General features: G+C 41.7%; 1 pseudogene; it reads left to right on the top strand.

Moving 5' to 3' along the window:
- Window positions 1–6,517: 6,517 nt before the first annotated feature.
- LOC101702185 (BRISC complex subunit Abraxas 2 pseudogene) lies at window positions 6,518–9,675 on the top strand (annotated as a pseudogene).
- The last annotated feature ends 375 nt before the right edge of the window (window positions 9,676–10,050 follow it).

The raw sequence follows: 10,050 nt of genomic DNA, 5'->3' as shown, positions 1-10,050 counted from the left end.
ATTTTCTTCCTTTGAAAGTAAGAAATTTCAATGTCATGGTTATCATGTCCCCAGTTACACTATGAGAAAAATCAACACCATCTTTAGAACTCATGGTCTCTGAGCCCAGGAAAGTGCCCTCTCTAATAGATAACTTTCCTTTTCAAGGTTCTGTGTTTATGGTCATTATCTACTTGAAATTGTGTTACTCTTTAGAATCCAGGAAGAAAAGTAGAAACATGTGCTAGTGCCTATTTCTACTAATTTTCTTTAAGTGACATTCCCTCCTCTTTGTGGGTTTATGTGTTCAAGAGGGAATGTCTTATCTAACTGGAAAGATGAGGATGTGAATTTATAGGCTGATGTATGGGATGAAGGAGGGGGTGTTTGGTGGGTGATGACAGGTGGCTGAGGGATGTGAGTTGTGAGCAGGTGTGTGAGAGGGTGTGATGGAGCACAGTGATGTCAGGCTGAGTAGCATTTCCTCTCCACAGGGTAATTTACTAGGGACACTTGACACAGCAGGAAATGGGGAGTAGATAGTGTAAGAACAGCTGGAACACCTGGAGAAACCTTACACTTGGAGCAAATTGTGAATTCAACATCTTCATTTAGTTTGCTACCTGGTGATGTGAACTCTCTCTCTCTCTCTCTCTCTCTCTCTCTCTCTTTCTGTTGTGTGTGTGTGTGTGTGGGGGGGTTATTTCCTAATTGCATGCCAACCTTCCAGCTGGAAGGAATGGCATTTTGCCTCATTTCAGCCTTGTAATATCTGGCAGAGTGCTAGGGACAGTGCATGCTTTTAGAGCCCATTGTTAGTTGATTGATTCCTACTGTTCCCAGTGGCCAGAGAAACATATAGCTTATTGCTCCACAAACTGCAGTTAAACAAACAAACAAAAAATGTCCATGAGCCCCACTAAGGGAAATGTGTTAACAGTCACTGTTTCCTTCCACTCTTAAGAGGTCCAAACACTGGGATGGAGTCATTTGGATTTGAAAATGTATATTTTCAGGCAAAAATTTCACAAAATTCTGAAAAAGTGTTTTGGAAATACCATCCAGTATAGCTCATCTCGAGCACATTTTGTTGATTTAACCTTTATAATTCTAGAGACCTGATCACTTTCCTTAGAGAACTGTCTCCTGGTCCATTTCACATCAGACTTTTATACTAATCATTTGGAGGCAGCAGAAACTCAGCATCAGAAAGGATAAAATGTAAGTACTGTGAGAAAAGGTCCTTATGGTAGACTGCAAAAATGCCTCAAATTCTTCTTCTCCTTCTTCCACACACACTTGAAATTGACTTCATAGCTTTTCTCATTATATTTGGAATCCCATGTTCCATTACTTAAATCTGGGCTGGACTTAATTTTGCCAGTGGGACAGTAGGTAACAATGCAAGCAGAGACTTATAAAAAGCTTTTTTTCCTTGAGAATTTGCCCTATGTTGATCTTGCAATTGGAAGCTGCCATGTGAACAAGCCCACGCTAGTGCTGGCACCCGGGAACCATGTGAATCAGTTGCCTTTGTTGCCCCAGCCAATAGCCCTCTAAGCCCAGGAAGCAGAACCAACATAGCTGACTGACAGTGGACAGTAGACATATACATGAGCCCAGCAGAGGCTAGCAGAAGAACCACCTAGCTGAGCCCAGCTCAGATTGGCACTTTGTCAAATTGTGAGCTAATTAAATGTTTGGTATTTTAGGCTACTAACTTTTAGGGTGGTTATACAGCAGAAACCAACTTATACAGTCCTCATTAAAATGTTCACATTAGATAAACAACTTGGATAAATGAATGAACAAATGGATAAAATGAGATATGTAGTTATTCTGTTCAGTCTTCTTATTCCTCAAATAAAGAGGCTGAAATCAGAGTAGTTAAATAACTTGGCTAGCATTGGGCAGCAAGTTTGTGGAGAGGCCAGGATAAACAAACTATCTATCATTTCCTTTAAAAATAAAACCCCTCTCCCTTGAGAACAGAAATTATTATTTCTTTCTAGATCATCAGGGTCTAACAAAATATTCTATGCATTTTCTGTTTAAAAATTACTCTTTGAATCCATGGTACATGGTCATAGCACATGAGTCAAAACAAAACAGCAGTAGTGAAAAGTAAATCTCTCCTCCTTTTTTGCTCACTTATGCAGCTCTCCTCAGAGGCATTTACTGTCAAATGTTTTTTGTTTGCTTGTTTGGTTTTGAATACATGCAGAGATCTATGGTGCATTTTCTGTAGATGATAATAAGTAGAATTTGGGGCTTGTTTGTTTCCACAAATGAGGGAAAGAAGGCAGAGGGGACAATAAACACAGTCCAGTCCTGTGCCTCCCTGCCAGCCATCTGGAGTACCACCTACAAAGCTACACCATTTTTGGAGACAAAAATGAGATAGAAATTAATCAGGATTGGGCAAAATAGTGAGAGTAATGGGACTATTCTGTCCCATTGTGATCTATTGCTGTCCTAGTCAAATGAAGGAAAACAACAGCTTCGTGTCAATGTAGGGGATTCTCTGGACACTCTCCAACATCCACAGCCTTAAATGTTTCGTCTGGATCTGAAACAAGGGAAATATGTCACTCAGAGCGCAAGGCTCTGAGGGCTTGCTTTGGTTTGGTGCCCTGTAGGGCTAGCTGTGTGTGGAGAATATTGACATTCTGGGGGCTGGCCTGGGAGAAGAAACATCAAAGGAGCAATAGAAGACTCTGAAAACAACCTGGGAGCAGTTAAGGATGAATGTTTGCAACAGTTTCAGATTTGGTAGAGAAGCTAAGAGGGGAAAGCCTGAAGAAGGGCTTTGGGGTGGTTAGAAGGAGGCTCTTACACCAGGAGGATTAATGTGTCACGTCTCTGTAAAAGCAGGGAAGTAGAAGGCAGATGGCTACAAGGAAGAAGTGAGGGGAAGAAGGGAGGATTTGTATAGAAACTGAAAGTAGCAAGTGAAGGCCATGTGTGCAAAGTTTTCTCTTTCTGTTACAGAAGAGAGAAAGATAGGATAATGATAGAAAAGAACTTTACAATTTTTAAACTTTAAAAAAATATTTTGAGATAGCTTTTAAGGCAAGAAATTTTGAACTATGCTTAAAAATTAGAAGAAATCCAGAAAGAGCCAAAGGAGAAAAATATGGTGGGAGAGAAGTCTCGGGTAAGAGGGACAGCTGTAATTGTTTTAGTAATACTTACGTGTAGCACATAGCTTTTTAAAAGTGCTTGCATTTACTTTATCTCACAGGTGTTTTGTATTATGAATGAACTTATAAGCTGCATATGTTTACAGTTATTTTCCTCTGTCAAGCAAGCCAAACATTTTACATTTTATTTCTTATAAAAATAAAAAAACTAAAATTTTATTTTCTCTTCTTTTCTTCCCTTCTTCCTTTTCTCTAGTATATTCTCCTCTTATAGTTACCTCTCCCATGCACACTCAATGTTTCAGCATTTGGCACACTTTTTGCCAGAGATCACAAAATGCCCTCCTGCCCTGGTCGGGCATCGTCTTTCAACACGGCTCTGCAAACCTATTCCCTCCTCAAATGTTGTTTCCATAGACTTCTCAGTGTCAAAATTCTACAGCTCACATATTTTCTGTAAGTATGCTTCATTAGGCAGGTGATTTTCTCCTGCTTCAGGATGATGCAAGTTTCCATCAACCCTCTGATGGCATCTGATACCCACAACATCCCTGCATTATCCAGTGATGGCGAACTTTTAGAGATGAGCACCCAAACTGCAACCCCAAACCCACTTATTTATGGCAAAGTGCCAACACTGCAATTACCCCTGAATACTGAGGTTTTAGTTCAGCAGAAACAACTCAAACATTAATATCTTCGTCTTAAACAACACGTGTGTGACAACAACCACGTGGAACAGGCTGGCTTGTCTCCTAATAGGTGCTTTTTCTGCCACCACAAATCTTGGATTTGTGTCATGAGGGCTCTTTAGATCCTAGTATGTCCTGGTGACATTTTTATGTGTGCCAGGATTCCTTAAAGCAGGAGAATTGAAATTTTTTTCTGCTGATGTCCATTGAGAAAAAGTCCTTAGCATCTCCCTGCGTTTGCTCCTTTTAGTCTGTTCCTCTTGTCTTACATTAGGGTGTATCTTCTCCTTGAAGGTCAACCCAAGGCATGATCCTTGAACTCTCTCTCTCAAGCAGAGTTAGATTCTAGGACAGAATCAGAAGATTCTTCAGATGATACATTCTGGAAATTTCATGTATCTGGGAAATCAGGGAGGTGGGTGGTTTATTTTCAGTAGTTCCTTTTTAATATTCTGTTCTGTTTTCTTCCACTTCTTTCCTCAAAGTACTTTCACTGGTAAAATTTTTCCAGGGACAAACACAGTTATGAGCTGTGTGCTCACAGTTGTGAGCTAAATTGTAACTTAAGGGGGAAGGCAGTACTTGATCAGATCCCGGAATGATGACTTCTTAGACACTATGGACTCCAAGGGGAGATATGTTTGGGCAGGGGAAGAGTTTCCCTGGCAATCTCCAGCCCATGCAGCGAGTTGCTACAGACTCTGGTTGTTCCATTGGTAATGTTTAGTGCTTATGCAAAGTTATAAAGCAGCCTTGTAGACAGTGGCTCTGATTTATGACCATTTCTCTCCAGCTTTCCCCTCACCTTGCAGCTCTGCTTCCCTCTGTTGCACTGGACACTTGTATTCTATAGGACACACCTTCTCTGTATGTTTTGTCCCTGGCAACTTTCGTGTTTAACTTCCCTGAACTGGAAGGAGAGGGTAGAAGAAGAAGAAGGAAAAAACCATCTTCATTGAGATTCATTCCAGCGCCAAGCTCGCCTCCCAGGTTCCTTCTCACGAACTGCCTGCGGCTTCCATCAGCTTCCAGCTTCGTATCTGCTCAGCTCAAACTCTGTGTCCGCTTTGATAAGAGCTGGGGCCTAATCAGCGCAGCCGCAGTTCTCTGGCTCTGATTTCCCCTTGTGGCTTCTGCATTCCTGTTGATAATTAAAGGAAGTTTCTTGCCTTGCTGAAGGCTATATAAAATAAGTTAATAAGTAATAAAGCAGCTGGCAGGCAGCCAGGAGCTTGCTGCTCCTGGTATGGTTCCCATCCTGTGGTACAGTTACCAAGGGGGAAGGAAGCTTGGCTCTTGGACTCAGCTGTTTGACGCGGAGAGCAGAGAGCGAGCTCCACATCCCACTGGGAATGTTTAATCCCTAGAGAACACACTGTGGGGGCGTTTGTCAGGCTGCAGCCTGGAAGGAGAAGGCCTATTGGTCTCCCAGCCTATGTTCCCATCTCTGCTCTCCTTTCAGACTCTAGATTACTTAATTTTCGTATCACTGTGCAGCTCACTCCTATTTTACTAAGGTTAAAATAAAGGCAGTGTGTACTTGATCTCCCAGTTGTAGTTATACCCAAGTGCCAATTTCTTTTCCTCCATTTCAAGATTGTACTTGTACACAATATTAAAGGATGGTGCCTGGGAAGGGGTTGTTTATGTTGAGGTTATTGTGTGTTTGCTTATGTATTAGAATTTTCCAGAGAGACAGAATTAGTAGATCATCAGTCAATCAACCAACCAATCGATCTGTCTAACCATCTATCTCCATCTATCTAGAACTATTTAGATATACACATGTAGACATCCCTTAGTATCTGTGGCAAGCTGATTCTAGAGGATCCCTGTGGATACCAAAATCCACGGATGGCCACGTCCCTTGTATAAAATGGTATAGTATTTGCATATACAGTGGCACCACTGTTCATGACTTAAATTCTCTCCATGATTCTGGTTGCAAGCTGAACAGGACAAGAGCTGAATCAAATTTCTTTGTCAGGTCAACATTGAACCTAACCATTGAACCTACCCATTGAACCTAGCCACCATTGAATGTGATTTGGTTCTTGTCCAACTTGGTTTGTGGAAAGAATCAATTTTGTGAACCAAGGTACCACTGTAACTTACACACATCTTCCTGTATACCTTAAATCCCTTCTAGATTACTTAGGGTAATACAATAATACAATATAGGTGATATGCAAATAGTTGTTATACTGTATTGTTCAGGAAAAATGACAAAAATCTACATTTTCAGTACAGATGCAATATTTTTTCTTAAATATTTCTGATCTGACATTGCTTAAATCTACAGTTATGGAGGCTGCCTATGTCTATGTCTACATGTATGTATCCATAGCTACTTATGTATGTGTATTTATGAGAGAAGGGATGTGTTAGGAGAGTTGGTTATGTCATGGTGAAGTCTGAGATACGCCATGCAGTCCAGCCAGGGAAGTTGGCAGCATGGCTTACTCCAAATATCTGAGCCCCAGAACCAGGGAAGCTGATGGGAAACTCTGGGTCTGAGGCTGAAGGCCTGAGAACGTAGGGGATCATTGGCATAGGCCTCAGTGTTGGACCACTGGAGGACCTGCAGTTCTGATCCCCAAGGGCTGCAGTAGTTGTCCTGGCCTCTGAAGAGAGGGGGAGAATTTGCTTTGCTCTTTTGCTCCTCTCTCCAGCCCTCAGCTACCTGGGCACTGCCTTCCCACAATGGGTGAGGGTGGATCTTTCTTACGAGGTCCACTCACCAAAATGCCAGTTTCTTTGAGAAACAGCCAGCCAGATATAGCCAGAAACAATACTTCAGCAGCTCTCGGGGCATCCTTTAATGCAGTCAAATTGAAATCTAAAATTAGTGATCATACTTATGCTCCCTTCTAATGGCTAGGGGTCATTTCCTGCTCTTAAAGGCTGTGCAAGAGGTTCAGCTCCATCACAGCCAAGGAAAGTTCTGGTGAAGTGTTTGGGCCTGGGGGAGTGAGGTTGTGGTGAGGCTCCTTTGATTAGTTGCAGATGCCTTGCTTGAATTTGATTCGTCTTTGGCACAAAAGAATAATTGAGGCCACTATTCAGGTCATTTGGGTTAAAAAAATAAAATCTCTGTTCTTGACTTCCTTTTCAAAGAAGACAGGGATATTTAGTTGTGACCAAACTAAGATGTCTGATTCAATAAATGAGTGTAATTGATGCTCAAGACACATAATTCTTTTTATCAGGTGCCCACGTTATTCATAGGATAGAAAAATCCCAGCCCTATCAAGTTCTAGAAGGGCAGTTCCAGGAGCACCCCGTCAGTGAGACTTCAAAACCATCCTTTCTGAGCCCTCCTTCACATCTATGCACAGCCTCTGCATGCAGCTTTGACAAAATCACCTCCTTCACTCTTAACTGCTCCTTCTGACTCTGAAGTTTGTTCTGCAATTATGCAAAGCCCATCCCTGGCTTCTAGCCTTGACTCTGAGATGTTGGTTTCATACATTTCTCTGCATCTGTGCCTTGATACTGACTTCATATTACATTCAAAATTTTGCCAATAACATTTTTTTCCATCTCAATCACTGATACATCATCACAATCACAGATATTGTCCAGAGTTATTCTTGAGCGATCCAGAATTCCTCCTTGGTGTGCTGTCCGAAGTTGGATCCTGGTTTCATCTCCTCTTAAGGTCATTCTCTGTGCAACTTCACTGCAGGGCAAGTGATGAAACAGTTGCCACCTCACATCTATCTGCTGACTCATTCTGAGATCCTAACAATAGAATTATGATAACTATCATTGGCATTAATTGAGGACATTCTAAAGCTCAGGCTGCCTCATTGCACAATTGCAGGGACACTGTTCACATAGAATGCAGTGTGCATGGTGCCTCGCTATAGTTAACTAATTTATTCCTGTGTTTGGTGTCTACACCCTAAGCAAGGTGAATGAGCCTATCGTGGACTTCTTCCACATAACCTCGAAACACTTCTAGCTATCTCTAATTTTCTCCACCATTGTCCTCAACCCTGAGTATTCCCCACTGTTCAGCGTCTTTGTTCTGGTTTGGGTTAGTTAATCCCCTTCCTCACACATACTGACTCCTGCTTCCTCCTCTTTCTGTTCTGAACATTTCTAGAGAGGTTTATCTTACTGGATTTCTTTGCTGACATGAACTGGCAAGTTTGTACAGTGATTGAGGTTTCTTGTGTAACCTTTGAAATTCTTCATTATTGGAAGATCGATAGAGATGGGACCTCATCTCATCAGGGAAATGAGGAGTTGAGTTAAGCCCCTAGCATACTGTTCCCATGAAGATAAATTAATGTAATATTTTTGACTACTGTACTGTCCTTTATTTCTTGTTACCATAAAGGGATTGGACTCTGAAGCTCCAGCTATATGAATTATCATTGAACATGTTCAATACGGTATAGTAATACTTTCTATGTGTCTACTACGAACAAAGCTCTGTGTGAGAGCCATGGTAGCAAAAAAGAGAAATCAGGTCTGATGTTATTATCAAGGGAGGAAGATACTTTAAAAACAGCTTCAAAATATTTCACTGCAGTTCCTTCAACATGCTTTGAGTTAGAAGTATAACAGGCTGTAAGAGCTGATCAAAGTGGAACTACTTGACCTTGAGGATCAGAGAGGACTTCTGTGAGCTTGAGTTGAGATTCTAATGTATAGTAAGAATTAGTCAAAGAGATAAAGAGATGGCAATGAAGGAATTGGGGAATGGAGAAGAGCCAGCATTAACAGTTCCAGGTGGAACCAAAGGCACATAAGGCTTATGAGCCAAGAATAACAATGTCTCATGAAGGAGCTGAAAGAAGGCCAGAGTGACAGGAGTATAGAAGTTTGGGGAAGTGAGGAGTAGAGGTCAGCAGAGGCCTGTTAATGTATGGCCTTTTAGATCATATAAAAGATATTGTTATGTCAGAAGAACTCAGAGATGCAGACTAGAATGCAGGGAGTTTATGGGTAAGTACTCTAGGAATTGCTACCTATTGGATGGTACAGATTCCGGTGAAACATACAACAGATGTCATACAGAGAGCAGGTTATCCATAAGCAGCTCACCCGCATCCTTGGGCTGCCCAACCTTTTCTTCCTTCTCTTCAGCTTCATCTCCACTGCCAACAATTCCACTCGTGCTTTAGAATATGTTCCCAATCTAGGCAATACTGGCCAGCAAGAGTCTTCAGTGCCAAATACTTCAACATGGTACTGACTTCTTTTACAAGGATGGAGTAATGAAAGACACCAGGGCAATTTATCAGGTTTATAATGCACTGCAGGAGAAAGTACAGGCTGTGTGTGCAGGTGTAGTAAAGAGTGAGTGAGTTGTTGAATCTTGTCAGGCAGAAGTTAAGAAGACAGATCACTCAGAGGAAAAGTGAAAAAGAACAAGAAAGAAGATTGCAGCAGGCTATGTTAAGCAGACAGATACCATCTGAAAGTCTGGAACCGATGTTCAGTTCTTGGATGCCTTATTCTGGGTTTGCAGCTGAAGGTAGAAGTACATTTGGAGATGCAGAACCTTCTGATCCTCCTCCCCCTTACTCTGAGTTTCACCCAAACAATCAAGAAAGCACTCAGAGCCACTCTCACATGGAAAGGAGTGTCTTTATGCCTTCACCTCAAGCCGTGGGCTCTCCAGTTACATTTCCACCAGTGCCGGACTCAAGTATCCTGGAAGTGGGGCAGATCTTCCTTCCCAAAGAGCAGCTGGAGACAGTGGTGAGGAATCAGATGACAGTGATTATGAAAATTTGATTGACCCTACAGAGCCCTCTAATAGTGAATTCTCACGTCCAAAGGATTCATGACCCACGACACAACCTGATGAGGACCCCGGGATCACTCAAACCTCCCAGATTTAGCTGAGTAAAAGAAACTCTCTATCTAGGACTGTTTTTCAGAATTGCTTTCTGAGAGTTGGTTGAGGACTCAATCTGGGGGGAGAACTGCTTTTTCAGATACCTTGGCTCCCAAGGGGAAAGTCCTTGTGCACAGAACTTGTAAGAGTGTCCATCCGCTGGTCTTACCTTCGGACACAGTGTGCAGGGTTCACAACAAAATCATTGAGATAATCAAATTGTCCTAATTCTGGTGCGATTCATGGATGTACTGGTAAATTAGGAAAAATGAAACTTTATCAGTGTAGTTTCTGTTCTTTAAAATAAATTGGAAATTAGAGACTAATTAGCACAATTAGTCTATAAATGTTGTATAAATCAAAAACTTACCTCTTACAC

This window comes from Heterocephalus glaber, unplaced genomic scaffold (assembly GCF_053883595.1).
Source record: "Heterocephalus glaber isolate CG9 unplaced genomic scaffold, H.glaber_assembly_v1.0 deba00001460, whole genome shotgun sequence".
NCBI classification, from domain to species: domain Eukaryota; kingdom Metazoa; phylum Chordata; class Mammalia; order Rodentia; family Bathyergidae; genus Heterocephalus; species Heterocephalus glaber.
The sequence above is the reverse complement of the archived record's forward strand: the minus strand, read 5'-3'. Positions and strand labels throughout refer to the sequence as shown.